Below are 20,706 nucleotides of genomic sequence, written 5' to 3'. Positions count from 1 at the left end.
TCATTGGGTACAAAAATGCAGCTTCTTTCATTTTATACTTACACCAGAGTGATGTTATCAATACAAACACAATAGTACTGACCTGTGTTTGTAAAACTAATTCAGCACCCATACCAGGTTCAATAAATCCTCAAAGCCATTGTTCCTGTTAATTTAAAGGGCACTCAGTCTTGATAAAAAGCAAACAATTTATTCAAAAACAGAGAGGCAATGATCGTTCTTGCTTGGGTCATAAATGTTATTTTTGTAGAATAAGTGATGACTGCACTGTTTGAAAAGGTTCCACATGGGAGACTGGTCCAAAAGGATGGTGTCCATGGGATCCAGGAAAATTTGGCAAACAGGATCTTAAATTGGCTTGGTAATAGGAGACAGAAGCTGATGGTAGTTTTAGTGATTGGATGCCCATTATTCTGGTGTTCCTCAGGGGTCAGTGCTGGGACCCTTGTTGTTTGTAATATCGGTGAATGATTTAGATGTGGATATAGCAGGCATGATCAGTAAGTTCACAGAAGATTGGTGGAGTTGTTGACAGTGTGGAGGGTGGTCTTAGGCTACAGGGTGATATCAATGTGTTGGTGAAATGGGCTGAGAAATGGCAGATGGAGTCAACCCAAATAAATGTGAGGTGATGCTTTTGAGAGCACTAATGAGGCTAGGGCATACACCATGAATGGTAGGATCTTAGGGAGCATTGCAGAATAGAGGGACCTTGGTGTACAAGTCTATAGATCCTTGAAGGTGGCAGTACAAGTAGATAGCATGGTTGGGAATGCATAAGGGATACTGGCCTTCATTGGTTGGGCATTGACGACGAGAGCAGGGAGGTTACGTTCCAACTTCATAAAACTTTGGTTTGGCCTCAGCTGGAGTACTGCATGTGGGTCTGGTCACTGTGTGACGGTGCTGGAGAGGGTGCAGAGGAGATTCCCCAGGATGTGACTAGGATGGAGCAGTTCAGTTATGAGGGGAGATTGGAGAGGCTGGGTCTGTTCCCCCTGGAGCAGAGGGGTTAAGAGGGGGCATGATTGAGGTATTTAAAATTATGAGGGGTGTAGATAGGGTAGACTGCAGGAAGTGTTTCCCCATAACAGAGGCAGATAAAACCAGAGGACATAGGCTTAGGATAAAGGGGACCTTTCTCACCCAGAGAGCAGTGAGTACCTGGAATGCACTGCCTGAGAGTGCAGTGGAAGCAGAGGTGCTGACAGTACTTAAGAAGTATTTAGATGAGCACTTGAATCACTCAGACATAGAGGGTATGGGCCAAGTGCTGGGAGATAGGATTAAATGTGGTCAGATGCCCACCGGTCAGCATGGATGTGGTGGGCCAAATGGCTGTACATCTCTGTGAATCTATGACTCTATTAAGCTGACCAGCTTTGATATAGTTTGGGCTTAAGCAGCTCTTCTGATTGGTCCAGACTAGCTGAGATAGATAGATGCATGATCCCAGCCAGGCAACACCTGAGGTGTTGCAGCCAGTCTGAACACTTCTGAAGACAGTCTCCATCTCTCACTCAAGGTCTTCGACTATTAGAGAAGGCAGTTTCTCCTCCTGCTTCAGGGCTGATCAACCTTGTGACAATCACAATGTCAGCTCAGTGAATGAGAATCTTACCTCGGTGTCGGATGATCAAGGAACTGAGATCTACATCAGGAGCCCAGTGCAAAATCTGGGCCACACACAGGGAGGTTTGAGCACTGTGCAGGATCAGAGTTGTTGTCTTTTGAATTATTTTCACCTTTTTGAACTGCTGCATTCCCTCTGGAGAGAGTGCTCCCACAGTGCTGTTGGGGAAGGAGTCCAGGACAGATCCAGCAGAGTTTAGAACTGATGATATATTTCCAAAGCAGAATAGAGCACTATTTGGTGGAGAACCTGGTGTTTGGAAACACTCTTGACCTTTTCTGGTTTGATGAGGGAGGCTGTGAGTTTGGGTGGTGTTGCTGGAATAACCACAGTGGGTAACTCCAGTGTGTTTTGTAGGAAGGGATGCTGAAGTCACAGATTGGTGGTGGTGGACGTATTCCTTTGTCCTAGATGGCCTTGAGCTTCATGAGAGTCATTGAAGCTGCACTCATACATTCCATCTCACTCCTGACTTGTTCCTTGTAGACAGTGGAAAGGCCTCGGGGCATCAGCAGGCGAGTCAGTCGCCGCAGCCTCTGACCTGCTCTTGCAGCCATGGTGCATGTGGCTAGTCCAGTTGGGTTTCTGGTCCACAGTGACCCCCAGGAGGATGAGAGTGGTGGAAATGCCACAGAATGTCAAGGGTAAATGATTAGACTCTCTCTGTTTGGAGATGGTCAATATCTGGCATTGGTGTGGTAGGGCTCGTACTTGTTGTCTGGGTTAAATTAAATTTAAAGTAAATTAAATTGGTTTATTATTGTCACATGTACTGAGGTACAGCGAAAAACTTTGTTCTGCATGCCATCCATACAGATCATTTCATCGCATCAGTGCATTGAAGCAGTAAGATAAGATGTAAGATATCTATTAGTCACATGTACATCGAAACACACAGTGAAATGCATCTTTTGCGTAGAGTGTTCTGGGGGCAGCCCACAAGTGTCGCCAAGCTTCCGTCGCCAACATAGCATGCCCACAACTTCCTAACCCATACATCTTTGGAATGTGGGAGGAAACCGGAGCACCCAGAGGAAACCCACTCAGACACAGGGAGAACATACAAACTCCTTACCGACAGTGGCCGGAATTGAACCCAGGTCACTGGCACTGTAAAGCATTATGCTAACCGCTACACTACTGTGCCTGCAGGGTACATGTACAGGGGAAAACAATAACAGAATGCAGAATGAAGTGTTACAGTTACAGAGAAAGTGTAGTGCAGGCAGATAATAAGATGCAAGGCCATGATGAAGTAGATTGTGAGGTCAAGACTCCATCCTTATCGTACTAGGGAACCATTCAATAGTCTTATAACAGCAGGACAGAAGTTGCCCTTGAGCCTGGTGGTACGTGCTTTCAAGCTTTTCTGCCTGATCAGGGGGGAAGAAGAGGGAATATCCCAGGTTGGTGGGGTCTTTGATTATGTTGGCTGCTTTACCAAGACAGCAAGTGTAGACAGAGTCCATGGTCTTGCTGCACAGAGCTATAGGCTGCTTCATTCGGTGAGGAGTTGTGAATGGTACTGAACATTGTGCAATAATCTGCAAACATCCCCACTTCTGGCCTTATGGTGGAAGAGGTTGCAAAGTGGAAGATCCATCAGTGGTGTGAAGGGACACAGAGGAACCCACGAAACTATTTCAAAGGAAGAGCAGATAAGTTATCCCACAATATTAACCTTCCATGAGAAGAGATTAGCTGCACACATCTTATTGCCCTGTATCGACTCTTACTGTGCAGGAATCAATGGTTGCATTTTCTTACATGACTAGAATTTGGTAAAAGGCCTTTGCTGAAAGAAACTATATAAATGCAAATCTTTCCTTTGCAAAGAAAGTGACTAGATTCAAGATGGTAGCCTTTGATGTGGGATCCACATTATTACAGAAAGAAAGGAAAAGTGCCAGTGGGGGGGCAGTGGGTGCAGATAGAACATTGGAACCTATTTCAGAATAGGTGATTATTCCTTTCCTGCATAAAAAAGTATAATTGTTAGCCGTCTAACAGACTGGCATTAAATGTTTCACCGGGTGGTTAGGTTCTGGGAACCACAGAGGATACTTTGGAACAAACCCACCGAAGTGAAGGACAACTACTGTTTCTCCGAACTGGGTCCTATTTTGATTTTAGCCAATGAAAGGTGGCTGGGATCCAAGGTTTTAAGCTGCAGCATTTATTTCCAAATCATCAGAACTCTTGCAAACGTTCAGATGCTTTGTTGCAAAGGCTTGATTGAAGACCGAACACCGAGAGAGATAGTTTGCCATGAATGTTTATACTCCTTCTCCCATTGTGCCTTACACATTACTAAACCCCAGCTGCACACCTCAACATGGTTGCCAAGGTGCCCAAATAGACGCCTGAATTTTTCCTTTAATTATTTTTAGTTTTACTTCTGGAGCAGATGCCAACTGATTAAGAAAGAAGCCACTGCAAGGGGCAAAAGGCGGATTGATTTTTTTTGAAAAATGCAAGAGTTTGAGATGAGCCGCAGAGAGGAAAAAAATACGCAATTCTGCCTTTAGACTGACTGGATTCGCAGCTTTACGAGGAAGGCTCCATCAATGCCATGGTGTATCTTGGCACGTTGCGATACTGCTATATAGCACTGCCGTTGCTAGGAGACTGAACAGCGCTTGATGAATCAAAGCATTGTTCACCAATTCAGTCTCTCTTGTTGCTTAGGCACATTTCTGCACACAAGCTCTACACAGAGCTGCCAAGAGGGCCACCAGGACCCAGGAGAAAGAAAATAAATTCCACTCCCACCACCTCCTCACCCAGTACCCGTGGGGTCGGTATGTGCCAGGCACCCCGTCTAAGGCCCTAGCGCACAGCTTTGTCCCTCCATGGTCCGCGTTCTTCCAACCGCTCCTGTCCATTGGTGCAGAGCGGAGACTTGGCAGCTCCCGGGGCAGGTCTCTGCACACCCAAAGCCTTTTTAACAGGGAGGAACTAGGCTTCACTGACAGTGCTCCCTTTGTCTTATTGTCCCCAGCAAGCTGTCCCCCCAACACACAAAACTTTTAAGGCAGACTCCAAAAAAAGGAATTGGATCGACCTTTCAGTCGGGAATGGCTCTGGGGGTTTTAGGGATCAGCTGATAACAGGGTGAGCAGGCAAACATTGGAGGTCCACGGGTTCTGCTGGTGGTCGAGGGGAAGGTTGCTGGTAAACTCCCTGGTCTTCAAATGGCATGCACTGGAACCTGGGCTCTTCTTATTCCGCTGGCTCAGTACCATTCACCTGGGGCGCTGGAGGCGGGAATTTCATTAGTTTCTGAATACCACAGCTGATCAAGGTTCATCAAAGTCTTTTCCGCCTGGTCAAACTTGTTCTCACCCTGAACAATTTCTCTTTAGACTCCTCCCACTTTCTGCAAGTGAAGGGTGTCGCCAGCTACGTGGGCCCAGCTATACCTGCCTCTTCACTGACTGCAGGGAAATGCCCCTGTTCCAGACCAGCACTCCCCAGCACCTGTCATAGCCCCTTGAAAGGTTGTGAAAGTGGACTGATGGAGTGAGAAGGGGTGGGGAGGGGAGGGTGGCACTGAGGGACACAGGAGCGATGGTGGGGGAAGAAGAGGGTTAAGGAAGGGTGTGCTGATGGAGGGAACACATTAGGTGGGAGACAGTTAGGGATGGAAATGGAGGGGGTTTATGGGAAGGAGAAGGACAGAGGGCATCAGGGTGTACTGTAGGAGGGAGGGGAGGGGTTGGGGAGGGCAACCTGAGGAAGAGGATTTAGGGAAGGAGGACGGGGAGGGAGCTGGGAGGGGACTGGGGAACAGAAGAGAGGAGGGGAAGAGGGAGGGGGCCTGAGGTGATGGGGTTGGGGAGTGGGATGGAGGAAGTTAGGGGAGATGGAGCAAGGTGGTCAGAGGACAGAGTGAGAAGGGAATGGGGTAGCGGAGGTGAGGTGGAGAGGATGTGGGGAATTACAGAAGAGGATTTGAGTTAGAGCACATGTGTTTGTGTTTGTGTCTGTCTGTGTACAAGTGGATAGAGTGCCTGTGTGGGGAGGTCGACTGTGTGTGTGTGTGTGTGTGTGTGTGTGTGTGTGTGTGTGTGTGTGTGTGTGTGTGTGTGTGTGTGTGTGTGTGTCTCTCTCTCTCTCTCTCTGTATATATGTGTATGTGTGTCCATGTGAGTATGTATCTATGTGTCTGTGTGTGTGTCTGTGTGTGTCTGTGTGTCCGTGTCTGTGTGTGTGTCTGTGTCAGTGTGTGTCTCTCCAGTCTGTACAGCAGAGCCTGCCATATCATTTCTCCACTCTTCTCTCTGTCAGGACTATGTGGTAGCTGGTGTGCACCACTACCCCACACTGAAAGGATCACACACAGTCACCCCCTACTCCGTGGAAGTAAGTCATCCTCGACCACAAAGGACTGCCCGAGAGAGAAATTCCTCTTCTTCCCAGTTCGGAGCAGTGGATTCATCAGATGTGGCCCAGAAGAAAAAGATTCTCCATCATTATTCTGTTGATCCCTTGATGTCTCAGTGCACTCAGTAGACGCCACAGCAAGAAACTGCAGGGAGTTGTGGACACAGCTCCGCACATCACGGAAACCAGCCTCTCCTCCAAGGACTCTGTCTACACTTCTCGCTGCCTCGGTAAAGCAGCCAGCATAATCAAAGACCCATCCCACCCGGGACATCCTCTCTTCTCCCCTCAGAAGATACAAAAGCCTGAAAGCACACACCACCAGGCTCAAGGACAGCTTCTATCCCGCTGTTATAAATTATTGAATGGTTCCCTAGTATGATAAAATGGACTCATGACTTCACAATCTACCTCGTTATGACCTTGCAGCTTATGGTCTGCCTGCACTGCACTTTCTCTGTAGCTGTAACACTTTATTCTGCATTCTGCTGTTGCTTTACCTTGTACAACCTCGATGCACTGTGCAATGAAGTGATCCGTTGGAATGGTGTGCAAGACAAGTTTTTCACTGTACCTTGGTACATGTGACAATAATAAACCAATACCAATTCCACTCATTTATCAACACTCCAGCATGTGATAGAACGAGACTGTCCAGCCCCATCGTGTCCACACTGACTGAGAACGGACTGCAGGTTAATCCTGCTCTTGGCCCATGGTCCTTCAGGTCTTGTCTCTTCAAGGGTGCGTCCAGGTGCAGTTTAGATGTGAGCAGAGTCTCTACCTCCACTTCCCACAGGCAGTGATTTCCAGACCCCACCACTCATTCAGGGAAAATTGTTTTTCTCAACCACCCTCTAATCATTCTCCCAATTAATTTCAATGTACCAAACCTCCTCAACTGCTCTTCATAGGAAAACCCTTCATCCAAGGAACCGATCTCATAAAATCTGTTCAATGCAGGTTCCACAGCTGGTACATCCTTCCTCAGGTAACAATTCCACATGGTGCTCCAGATGTGTTTCTTGCTAAATTTAGGGAAAGACTTCCCTGTATTTAGACTCCAACTGCCTTACATTAACAACCGACATACCAAACTGTCTGCTTTCTCCGCACCTGAGTCACTCAGACAAGCACAATAAGATCACTATTTTGAGCCTAAATTTTAAAGATATTTGAATAAGGATTGCTATCATTAGAAACAAACAAGTAAAAAATGCAAAGTACCAAAGTATCCTCTGATCGAACAAACCAGAACTAAATTAAAATTGCTTAAAATTCATAAAAACAATTTAAGAATTTTAACTATTGAACCAAAGCAACATTTAAAAAACTCAAGAGCTAAAAAACAATCTGCTGGAGTAACTCAGTGGGTCAATCAGCATCTGAGGGGGGAAAGGAATTGCCAACATTTCGGGTCGAGACCCTTCACCAAAACTCACCTTTTAAACAAAAATAGTTTTAAAACTGATCCTTCTTTTAGTTTACTAATCTGCAGGCCGAGAATCTCCACAAGGCCTCAGCAGTGGACCCCATCAACAATGGAGAGTAGTGATGACTCTCAGGAGGACTTCCAACTTTTTGTCAGCAGATTCCTGTGTGTTCAACATAAACAGAATAACCCGACTTATTGCCCGTTTGCTACTGATTTACATAAGGTGAAGTTAGCACGGTAACACATTTCATGGTGCTTCACAGCAATGTAAACAGGCAAACCTTGACAACAAGCCATAGTTGGGGACATTGGGGGCTGAATCGTATTGATTTTCCAAAGATTTGAGCTTCCATAAATCCCAAACCTATCAAGCATGGATTGCCGGAATTACTGACCAATACGTGTGTTGCATTTGTTACTACACTCCATCGGAATCCAGTGATGGGACCCAGTGTTCAGGGAATTAACCTGGGGGATTCCCAGAAAAGGCGAAATTAAGTTTGCTTTAATTATTCCTGCTTAGTAGTTAAATTTATTTTTATTGCATTAGTCAAAACATTTAATAATTTATATACTGTATGTCTCATACAATTTAAGTACCATTTTATTTTTTGGAAAATTTTACTTCAATTTCACTGGTTTTTAAATATCCCTGATTGTGAAAGGCTATTCAAAAACTATAAAAGCTTTTGCAGCTGGAAAAGTTCCACTGTCCAGCTGTCTGGGGTACTTCTGAGCTGCGTCTTCACCTGGCTGAAGTTCGGAGCTCACTGCAGGACTTTCAGGTGCAGAGGCGCAGGGAGATTGCCCCTCCACATCTGGCCCAGGTAGGTGAAGGTGTGCTGAGACATTGAGCATGATTCCAAGCAGCCTGGTCCAGCATGGTCTGGCCTTAGCACAGGAGACTAAAACTTGCTCAGCTCGGACAGGTTTCAAGAAGTGTCTGTGTGTGTGTGTGTGTGTGTGTGTGTGTGTGTGTGTGTGTGTGTGTGTGTGTGTGTGTGTGTGTGTGTGTGTGTCTGTCTGTCTGTCTGTCTGTCTGTCTGTCTGTCTGTTGTGTGTGTGTGTGTGTGTGTGTGTGTATGTGTGGTGTGTCTGTCTGTCTGTCTGTCTGTGTGTTGTGTGTGTCTGTGTGTGTGTGTGTGTGTGTGTGTGTGCACGTGTGTGTGTGTGCGCGCGCACATGCGTGCGAGAGAGAGAGAGAGGGGGAGGGACATAGGCAATGAATTCCACAGCTTAGGATCTAGACAGTGAAGGGTCCTACTGAACCCTACTGTACTCAGAAGAGTACAAGTGATTACAAATTGAAGGAGGGCTAAGACTGTGGGTGGATTTGAATGGAAGGGTGAAAGCTTTGAATTTGAAGCATTGGTTGACTGGGAGCCAATGTAGGGCTACAAGAGCAGTGGAACTGTCCGGCTTCCATGGAACCAAGTTGCTCATTGCCCAAATCATCCTTAATAGAAACAAACTTTTCATGTTGTGCACCCGATACAAGCACCATTACCGGTAAGGCACTCACTCTGGTTACATAGATTTCAGGGCTTTGATCAATGACTCCGTCCACTGTCACTTTTTCTGTTTGTATCAGAACTGGCCAGTTCTGCTGTAAAGTTATCCATCTGTAACATGAACGCAGTTGTTCTCTCTCCAGAGCTGCTACCTGATGGATATTTCCAACATTTTCCCTTTGGCTTCAAGTATCAGCAACAGCTCTGACCCGTACTTCACGGTGTTACATGTCCCACTGCAGTTGTCTTTGTAGTTTTTTACTGTCACCTACTCCATCCATTTAGCTATTACCCTGGGATCACTCACCTTGGAGCGGTGGGTTTGAGCTCATCCCAGCATTTAACCATATGATCAGGGGTCAAAAGCCTAGATGCTGGAAACCTGAAACAGAAACATCAAATGCTGGAAACACTCAGCAGGCCAGGCAGCGACTGAGGAGAGAGAAACAGAGATAATGTTTCAGGTTGAAGGACCTTGATCAGAACTGGGAAAAGGAGAAAGGACCTTTTCAGTTGCAGAGAGGGTTGGAAAGGAATGGGTACAACAGAACAAATATATAAATATGCTGAATGTTTCCAACATTTTCTGATCTGGGCTTTATGTCAGAGGAACCATTTCTTGTTTGGGGTGTTAATCCACTGGCCCTGTCTCTGTCCCTAAGATGAACATATAAAATCTCACAGAATTATCCAAAGAAGATCAAGTCGACCATCAGAGGAAATACTTGTGTCTTTCTCAACACCTACAGCACGTTCATTCTGTTTGTGTGATTTTGCTTTGTGCAACTTGGCTACCAGATGTAACTAAACTATCTCATGGCTGACTCTGAGGCATATCCTGCATGTGAAAGATGACAAATAAGGTATTTTATTGTTTAATCCCTGGTGCCTTCAATAAATTTAAGAGCCTCAAAGTTGGCTCAAAGTCATAGGTCCAAGTCCCACTCAAGTGCATTAACTGCAGTGCTCAGGGAGAGGTGAGGAGCAGTGTGACTGCTTGTCAGAAGTGTCATTCACGCAGGAGCCTCTATTTGTCTCTGTCAATGACATGGTTGGATATTAATAATCCCATGGCAATAACGAATGAGCTGATGAGCATCCCTCCCAAGAAACATATTAGTGGGTCAATCATCCCATTGTTGTTTGTATGGATTAGTGGAGGAACTTGCATCAGTCACTGTACATTTTAAGTCCTTTGCCAGAAGTGAAAGAGTTTGAAATTCTTTGGTTGACCTGTGATTGTGCACTCCAGTACTTTATTTGGACAGTGTGAGTTACAAATGCACGCACACCCTTTTTAATATGACAGCCTAATGAAAGTCATTGAAACTTTAGTGAAGTGGTATATTGGCACTGCTTGAATAAGTGGGCAGGTTTCCTGTGTTTTATGTAGCTGTCCATCTACTTATCCAACCTGCCGTTTCCCAGGCTATTTGAGAATCACTTGATCCCAGAATATCATTCATCCACAGTGACATCTCCACCTTGATGCAAAAAATATCACCAATTGTATTTCCATTGTTGGTTGATTGGTCATTTCTAATCCTTTCACAAGATGCAGCCCGCAAGGCCAGCACCTATTGGTGGTTCACTGTTGTCCTTATTGGAACTTTTTAGAAGATAATTAAGAGTCACAAGAACACAAGAAAATAGGAGCAGGAGTAGGACACTAATCCCTCAAGCCTGCCCCACCATTCAATGTGATCTACGCTGGCCTCAACTCTTCTGTGTCTGTTCCACATAACCCTCTATTCCACGACCTTGCAAATATTTATCTATCTCCACCTTAAATTTATCTAACGAGCTGGGCCTAGAGACACGTGTGGGCCATCTGGAAACTGATGTCCTTCCCTCGGAGGATATTGGTGAACTGAGTGTCATTTTACACTAATCCATCGGTCCCTTTGTCATCAGTATTGACATTAAGTTTCCAATCCACAGTCATTAATTAGCTGAAGTTCCCCTTTGCCTTGGTGGGATTTGTATTCATGTCTCTGGGTCATTATCCAGATCTCTGGATTGTGAGTCTGGTACATTAGGCCACCATATCCAAGATTACATTTGGGTTTGATCACAGTGGGCAGCACAGGCTCAGTGGTTAGTGCTGCTGCCTCACAGCTCTACAGACCCAGGTTCGATCCTGACCTCTGGCACTGTAGGTGCGGAGTCTCCCTGTGACCACATGGGTTTCCCCTGGGTGCTCCAGTTTCCTCCCACATCCCAAAGATGTGCAGGGAGGGAGATTAATTGGCTGCTGTAAATCACCGTTGGTGTAGGTGGGCGTCAGGGAAATAGCAATGCAGATGTGGGTAGATGTTTGATGATCATTGTGGACATGGTGGGCCAAAGGGCCTGTTTCTCTGCTGGTTCACTCCACGACCATAACCATGACAACTGGAGTCATTTTTTGAGTAGATATGGTAAATGAAAAAGATCATCTGGTGTTACCTTGTGTTCCAGGTGACAGAGCCGATGGGATCTCAGAGCACAACTGAGCAGATCACATTGAACTCACACATGGCTCCGAGGGGTTGCCCAACAGTGACCATAGCCAGGGCTGCAGAGAGAGCGTGGGGAGTGCAGTGTGAGGTTACATTGCTGAACTAGTAACCCGGAGGTTAAAGGTTCAGGTCCACGAGTTCAAATCTTCTCCTGGGAATTTAAATCTGGGCAACTAAATAAATGTGGAATTCCGAAGGAAACACAAGGCAAAAATTGGATTGTGGTTTAGAAGCCTGCCACCTGGAGCAGCTTTGGCTCAGTCCATTTGCCTCTTATCTGCGCGCTGACCGTCCCCACCAGCACTTCTCAGGAACGATTAGGGATAGGTATTAAATGCTTGCCTCGTCAGCAATGCCAATCTTGACACCCCAAGGGAGAATATAAAGTGTAGGTGGGGGTGGCAGATTTGTTCCCTCGATGGAGACCTCCATCTCCTCATTCTGCCTGAACACCATGGAGGATATGCTGAGTTCCTGGTTAAGAAGGGCCAGGAGCAAAGCTTTGATAGAAGCTCTGGGCTCCAATACGGGTGCAGAACACACTGAAGACTATCCTTGGTAGATCACAGCTCGACTCGAATGCCCGGAAGGTCCAGTTGGAATTGTAGGTGCATGTGTGTAGCCTCCTGGAACTCCCCCATCCACCACCCCATCCTCTGCATTGTGCTCTAGTTAAAGACCCAGACTTAATCTTCGCTCATTGGAGGGCATGTCTTCAGCTGTCTGGTCCTGAATTCAAGAATTCCTTCCTCATCCAGTTTGTATTTCTCTCCTCCTTTAAGGGCTCCTAAAGACACACCTCTTTGACCAAGGTTTTGGTCCCTGTCCTGATATCTTGTTACGTGGCACTGTATCTGTTTTGCTTTCAACAGTCCTGTAGATACAAGTTGTTAAATCCCACCTTGCTCCCGCTCCAGTGGTTACTTCTAAATGGCTTCTACTTGTGTCTGTTTTTTTAGGGTATCTGCAAATCAAAGGTTGGGGTCAGGAAAGAAATCCACCTTCAAAGCTCATGGAGCAAGAGGGCATGAAGAAAGTACCTGTGGCCCCCCCCCCCCCCCCCCCACCCGGCTTCATGACGTTGTTTGTTTGGGAAGGGAGGTTGAGTGGGGGTAGACAGTGGTGGGGGCCCAGGAATCATTTCACCTTTAGCCCAAAGTAGACCACAAGGTTGTAATGAAAGGAAACGGAAGTTGCTGGAAACTTTCCCAGATGGGGGCTGGGAGGGCCATCCCTCCCAAACCACTGAAGGACAAGAAGAAGCAGGGACAACCTTGTGTCATGTGGCACCTTTCACAACCTCAACACACCCCAACCCGAGTTACAGTCATTGAAGTTACGTAGTTTGGTTATGCAGAAACATGGCAGCCAATGATTTTGCACAGCAAGCTCCCACAACCAGCACCAACCAGATGATCCTTTTTGATGATATTGATTGAGGATCAATATTGGTCAGGGAATTTTTGAGAGAACGACAGGACTTTTATGCCCCGGTTTACTATCTCATCGGGATGACGTCATCTCTGACAGTGCAGCACTCCCTGTGGTACTGCACAGATTTGTGTGCTCAACAATCACGTTCTTGACCAAAGTATAAAGCCACCATGATGCCCCACAAGGCCCCTGGCACTGGTTGTGTTCTTGAGCAGATTAGATCACTTAACCCTGACTGACCCTTCAGACAGCTCCCACTCCCTCGCCCTGCTCAGAACACACAGGGACATCCAGTATCACACCACAAAGTACTGAGGTTACACTGAGGTTTAATGTGCATTGTGCAAAGATCAAAAAGGCATGGGGTGAGCTGAAAGTATGGGAAAGGAAAGCATTATCTTTAATTGTCACTTCCTGTTTGCCAAATGACAGACATTCTTTCTTGTTAAATGTACAAAGTAAACAGTCAGGAGAACAAATCAGCATCCAGGTGGAAGGAGATGGTGGGAGACCAATCTCCCAGACAGATTTCAGATGAATTCCGGCCGTGTCCCTATATTGTCTGCTGGAGATACCAGTTATATAAAATATAAACAGAAATTGCCAGAAACGCTCAATGGGTCAAGCAGCATCTGTGAAAAGGGAAAAGGAGTTAATGTTTCAGGTTCAAGATCCTTCCTCAGAACAGGGTCTATGAGTGACCTCTTCCTGTTCTCTGAACCTCCCTTCTCTTAAAAAAAAATGGGAGAGCAAAGATCCAAAATCCAGAGTTTATTCCAGACCCTTCCCACCACATACCACCTGCCTTCCATGGACCCATTGATACCTCCCACGATACAGCAGTGAGCACACCAGAAATACTTCACTGCCACTAGGGATTTTGGGATCTCCTGAACGGTTGTTTAATTTGACCCTTTGGTTTCTGCCTTCATGACATTCCTCACAACTCATCGAAGATGCTGGTACCACTTCTCTCCCTCCCAGCCCTGTCCTTTGTAAACATCCATAGCTCTGTCCCTCCACAGATGTAGGCTTGTTGACGTTACTAGATGAAGATGAGAAACAGCTTTGGAGCGACAGTTAACTTACCGCACTAATGACCTAGAGACTGGGACTGACAATCGAGGGCATGTGACTTCAAATCTATCATGGCAGCTGGAAATTTAAATCGAGTTAAGTAATTGGGAATTTTACAAGAAACAAGCTTTGACAATGAGCAGCTGGGTCATCTAAAAAACACTTTTGGTTTGCTGATTCCCCTCGGGAAGAAGAGCTACTGTCCTGACCTGACCTACATATGGTTCCAAATATACAGCGCCCAAGCTGACTGACTGCTACAGTGGTGTTGCAACCATGCAGATGCATCCTTATTACCCTGCTAAAAGATTCCGACTCAGGAAGGGAGCAATAAGTATTGGCCTGGCCAGTGACATCAGCAGCCAGGTAATGAATTGACCTCACCAACTTTTACGATGCACCATAGAAAGAATCCTATCCGGATGCATCTCGGCTTGGTACGACAACTGCTTTACCCAGACTGCAAGAAACTGCAGAGAGCTGTGGACACAGCTCAGCACATCACGAAAACCAACTTCCCCTCCATGGACTCTGTCTATACTCTCACTGTTCAGTAACCCACCCGGACATTCTCTCTTCTCCCCCCTCCCATCGGGCAGAAGATACAAAAACCTGAAAGCACTTACCACCAGGCTCAAGGACAGCTTCATCCCGCTGTTATAAGACTATTGAATGGATCTCTGGTATGATAAAATGGACTCTTGACCTCACAATCTACCTCATCATGTGCCTTGCACCTTATTGTCTGCCTGCAATGCACTTTCTCTGTAACATTAACATTTTATTCTGCATTCTGTTATTGCTTTTCCCTTGTACTACCTTGATGAACTGATGTGAGGAAATGATCTGTATGGATGACATGCAAAACAAAGTTTTTCACTGTGACTTGGTACATGTGACAATAATAAATCAACTATACAATTAATAATCCAACAAATTTCATGTCATCTAAGCCAGTGATAACAAATCTGATTCTGATTCTAATAAAAGGAAAGCTGGTTGATTATCCCCTCTGTAACCCAGGCTGCTGGTCAAAGGCATTAACCCCCAACCCATGTTCAGTCACTGGACTTCAGGCTGGGGAAAGGACCTGTGTTTAAGGTCCCATCAGCACAGAGTGTACACTTTGGGGAAATCTTTGGGGACCAGGTTTCATGACTATTGACGGTCTTTTACAACCTCACCCGAGCAATCATTGAATGCAAGAATATACCACATCACCAAAGTGGCTCTGGCAGTACCTGCACCAAGTTACCTCAAAGCGGAAGGGCTGGGTTATTTCGGCTGCTTACATCCTGCGGACACCAGGCAGGCCTGGAGTGCTTGTTCAATCGGTGCTCTACACAATGAGAATCAGATGGTTCTTCTACTACTGAGGCTTCATAACAGACATTGTGCAGTGTTTCCACACACGACTAGCTGTGCACAGTTTGTGCCAGGAACCAGGAAGGCCAACCCTGGGTTATTGCTCCAACCTTTGGCCCATGATTTGGGATCGTTCTGTGCTCAGTTTTGGCCTGAACCTGGAGACCCAAACACCCATCAGCGATGTCACCACCCTCCTCCCACAAGCCTACCTTCCCAGGACACCCCAAGCAAGTCCTTAGAACACAAAGGGATGCAAACATTTGTTGGTGATCCCAGTCTCGTCCCTGGTGGGCAGAAAGCTTGGGAGTAGCTGCACCTTGAGCTCATGTAGACCCGAGCAGAGATAAGAGGTTTGGAGGTAGAGCTGGCCGTATCCTCCTCCAGCCAGCGTGGCTCAGTTCAACTCATCTTGACATAATTTGACAATATTCCAGGGAAAATAAAACACATGGCTCACATCTGAATTTCAAAGCGGATTCACCCATTGCAGCCTCACCCCCTCGGGCCCATGTGTCCCTGAAAACAGGACCGAATGCAAGCGGCAGATAGCAGCAACTCAGAGCCGAGGAGGTTAATGCGGGTTTTCTCTGGGTGTACTTTGCAGAATAGCAAACAGCCTGCTCGGTATGCTTGGAGAAGCTTCCAAGTGGGACATCAGCCAAATTCACCATCTGCTTTCAGTTTTATTTTTCTACCCAACTTGAACTGCAGACTGAGCTATCTCTGTGCACAGGCCATCTTGTATCCTTCCCAGGTTAGTGAAACCATCTTCTCGAACCCTCACCAACAGACGGAGCACTGATACAGGAACGTACGGGCTTGTTGTGAACTTGTAAACCCTGCTCTTTGTCCCATTATAGTGCAGCATTTGAAAGGCTCCTTCCCGTTAATTAGTCGTACACATGCATTAAATGTTTTGCTCTGTGAATGCATGAATTCATGAGCCATTCGTACAATCCTAGCACAGGGAAAAGAGGCCATTCAGCCCATCATGTGGGCCCCAACCTCCCCTCCCATTCCCCTGCAGACTTTTCCTTTCCCCTGCAGATTTATCCAGTTCCCTTTTGAAAGTAGAACAGAAAATGCTAGAAACACACAGCAGGTTAGGCAGCATCTGTGGAGAGAGAAACAGAGTTATTGACCTGAAACGTAAACCTGAGTTTTCTCTCCACAGATACTGCCTGACCTGCTGAGCGTTTCCAGCATTTTCTGTTTTTATTTCAAACTTCCAGCATCTGCAATCTTCTTCTTCCTTTTGAATGTTTGGTGTTGAATCTGTGCCTCCCGCCCTCTCGGGCAGAACGTTCCACATCACACTCTCTGCAGAAAATAAATATTTCCTCACTCTCCTCCGATTCTTTTGCCAATTGCCTTAAATCCGCCTCCCTCTGGTTACAGTCCCTCCTCCCACTGGAAACAACTTCTTCTGATTTACTTGACAAAATAATTTTGTACTGACTCTAAATCGGCTGACCTTCTCTGCCACAAGAACGATCACAACCCCTCCAGGCTCCGCACTGAGCTCCTGACCTGCTAATGGGACAGCTCAGAAAGAGGCCCTTCAGCCCATCGAGTCCATACTGACCAACCATCCATTTATATAAATCTTACACCAATCCCGTTTTATTCTCCCCACGATCTTATCAACTGCCCCCAGATTCAACCCCTCACCTACACACCGGGGGCAACTTACAGCGGCCAATTAACCTACCAACATGCACGTCTTTGGGCTGTGGGAGGAAACTGGAGCACCAGGAGGAGATCCTCACGGTCACAGGGAGAACGTGCAAACTCCACACAGATGGCCCTGATCAGGTAACGTTACCGGTCCAGTAATCCAGAGGCCAGGTGTAATGATCCAAAGATGTGAGTTCAAATCCCACGCTTGGCAACTGTGGAATATAAAATCAAGCAACAGAATAAAGATCTGGAGTTAAAACACTGCTAGACTGCTGTTAAAACCCAGCTTTTCAGGGGAAGGAATCATACACAGACCAGACCTTGGTGACGGCCTTCAGTCCAACAAGTTGCTGGACGGGCAAGAATGAATGAAAGTAACTACCTGACATTCCCTGCAGAGCAAAGCCTGGTGACGGTCACCTGGCAAGTTACAGAAGGGCTGACTCAAGCATCCTCCCCTGAGTCCATCAGTGTGAGCGTCTCTTCCTCTCCTGGGGTGCAGAGGAGGTTCACCAGGATGCTGCCTGGATTGGAAGGCATGAGCTATAAGGAGAGGTTGGAGAAACTTGGGTTGTTTTCTCTGGAGTGGCCGAGGCTGAGGGGAGACCTGACAGGGGTTTATAAAATTGTGAGAAGCATAAGAGATAGACAGCTGGTATCTCTTTCTCAGGGTTGAAATGTCTCATACTAGAGGGCATGCATTTAAGGTGAGCAGGGTAAGTTCAAAGAAGATGTGCGGGGCAAGCTTTTTACACAGCAAGTGGTGGGTGCCTGGAACAGGCTGCCAGGGGTCGTTGTGGGGGCAGGTACAATAGAGGCACTTAGAAGGCCATTGCAGAGAGTGGAGGGATATGGACATTGTGTAGGCAGAAGGGATTAGTTTAGGTCGGTGTTTAATTAGTTCAGCACAACATCATGAGCTGAAGGGCCTGTTTCTGTGCTGTATGTTCTATGTCCCGTGTTCCCTTCCTCCTCTGCTTCTCGAGCCTCCCCTCAAATGTCTCTCCACTAATAACCTCAACCACACCCTGAGCGAGCAAGTTTCACTTTCCCGTCGCTGAATATACCCACGAGGGGCACAGAAACAGTGAATGCACACAGTCTTTTTCCCAGGGAAGGGGAACTAAAAACTAGAGGGCATAGGTTTAAGGTGAGAGGGGACCTGAGGGGCAAATTCTTCACACAGGGAGTGGTGGGTGTGTGGAACGAGCTGCCAGAGCATGTGGTTGAGATGGGTACAGTAGCAACATTTAAAAGACATTTGGACAACTACATGGATAGGAGGAGTTTAGAGGGATAAGGGCCAAATGTGGGCAAGTGGGACTAGCTTGGCGGGCACCATGGCCGGTATGAACCAGTTGGGCCGAAGGGCCTGTTTCCGTGCTGTATCACTCCGTGATTCTATACCAGAGAGGACAGTTCCAATCAGTGGGTTGGTAGCAGGGCAGGGAGGAGAAGAGGAAAGTTTCTAGTCAGACAGCTAAATGAAAGCGAACTGACAATGCCCCAGTACGGTTATGTCTCCCCGGCACATCTCCACCTCCTCGCACTCTTGCCCTCCATTCTCCTCTCTGCCCTCAGCTCTTCCTTTCTGATGCACCATTTACTCACTTCCCTTGCCCCCTTTCCCCCACTCTCCCTCCATTATCTCCTCCAACCCCCTCCTGCACTCTCACTCCCCTGAAGCACTCTGCCTCTCTTCTTCTCCTCTCGCTCTCTCTCTGTCCACCTGCACCTCTGTCCACTCCTCTTCCACTGTGCCTTTCCCTGAACCCTTCTCTCTCTCTTCCGTCAGACCCCATAGAGGCTGATCACTCCAGCTTTCCTCATACTATTTCACCTCCACCAACCCCACACTCACACCTGATTCCCTGCAATGTCCACCTGCTTGCACTGAGCCTCTACCGGTTTCCATTTCCTGTGCTCCCTCAGAACAGATCCTCTGTTGTGCCAAAGTTTTCCCTGAACCCAACACTTCCCACTTTAAATTGAGCTTGCTGCCATCTCCACCCCAGCCACCAGATGGCAGCAAGCTCAGCCCAATGGAACAAAAACCAGGCCCAAATATGCTAGGACGGTGATTTGGGAATCCAGTGCCCTCAGCCCCGTTCCAGAACCACTCCCCTTCTGACACAAGGACGACCCTAAGATCCACTTTACCCACTCAGGTGCACATGTTTTTATTTACCAGTGAGACCAGTGGTGAGACCAGTCCAGCATTCATTGACCGAACCGAGTTAACCCAGTGAAATGGAGGTGACATCTTGCCTTCTTCCTAAACCTGTGGTGTCCTGTGATTTGGAGGAGCTGCCTCAATGTCCTTCGGTAACGGGAGCATTTGAAGGCAGAGGTTAGTGACGGAAAGGGGTTGGCACTCCTAACTCCTCTGCTGTTGTCCTTCTTGGGGAGGGTGGGGCAGGAGGGTACAGGGGAAGCTGCCTGTGCTCAAGAACTTGCAGAGAGCCATTGCAGAGCTTGGTGTGGGCTGCACTGGCTGAACTGGCTGCATGGTGGATAGGTTGGATATCGAAGGCCTCATGGAAACATGCGATGCAATGAAAGCCCAAGGACAACTGTGCACGTCTTCAATCAGCTTGCTGAAGTCCAAATGATACAATGACACATAATCAATCCTCTGCCACAGACATACACACAATGCGAGGAACTCCACACCGCCACTCCTACTTCGTCCTGAGACAGCGGTGGTAACCAAAGGTCCCCCAGAACAACTCCACCCCCACAGGGGTGGAGTTTCCTCACCTCCAGCCCGTCCCCTGTCGATGGTGGACCTCCAGCCCGTCCTCCTTGTCGATGGTGGAGAGTCTGTCATGAGTCAGGAGGTGAACGAATTCAGCTTTTTACCTGATAGTCACTAATAAAAGAGCAACCTGCATTTCTATAGCAACCAGTATGGTTCAGGGAGACCCACAATCAGGAACGTAGTAATTACCTTTTCTCTTGTGATGTCTGAGATACTAATATTACAGGAAGATGATACGGGAAGAATTTCCCCACCCCTATCAAAATGGTGCCATTAGGAATTGCAGGACTACTTAATAGGGCAAGTAGGGCCTTGGTTCAATGCCTTCTCCAAAAGGTAGCTCCACTGACAAAGCAGCTCACCTTCCATCCCGCACAGAGAATTCCAAACTAAATTTGGCACAAGTCTCTAGAATGGGACAAATATGGCTGTCATTCAACACCACAAGGTTAGTGTAGTTAACCCTCTAGTCAATGGGAGGAAGGTCATTGAAGGCAACATAGCAAGACTCTTCTTGGTCAGTCTGAGCCTGGGAGTCATGCAGTTGGACCTGAAGCTGGAGACAGAACAGACTGCAGATGCTGGAATCTGGAGCCAGAAGAAATCAGCTGGAACCACTTATCACCCGCCAGTCCTGGCTCCACCCCTTCCCTCACCTTCTTATACTGACCATCTCCCCTCTTCCTTTCCAGTGCAGATGAAGGGTCTCAACCCGAAATGTCGACCGTCCATTTACCTCCACAGATGCTGCCTGACCTGCTGAGTTCCTCCAGTGTTTTGTGCGTTGCTGCTCCCACAGATGCTGCTGAAACGAGTTTCAGGAACATTGGCCTCAGTTACCAGAGTTGTGGAGGGGATCAGGAGGAGACCATTCAGCCCTTCAATCTGCTCCCCCATTCAGATGCTGCTCTGTGAGCAAA

This window comes from Pristis pectinata, chromosome 31, assembly GCF_009764475.1.
Source record: "Pristis pectinata isolate sPriPec2 chromosome 31, sPriPec2.1.pri, whole genome shotgun sequence".
Taxonomy (NCBI): domain Eukaryota; kingdom Metazoa; phylum Chordata; class Chondrichthyes; order Rhinopristiformes; family Pristidae; genus Pristis; species Pristis pectinata.
This window is presented reverse-complemented; position numbering follows the sequence as displayed.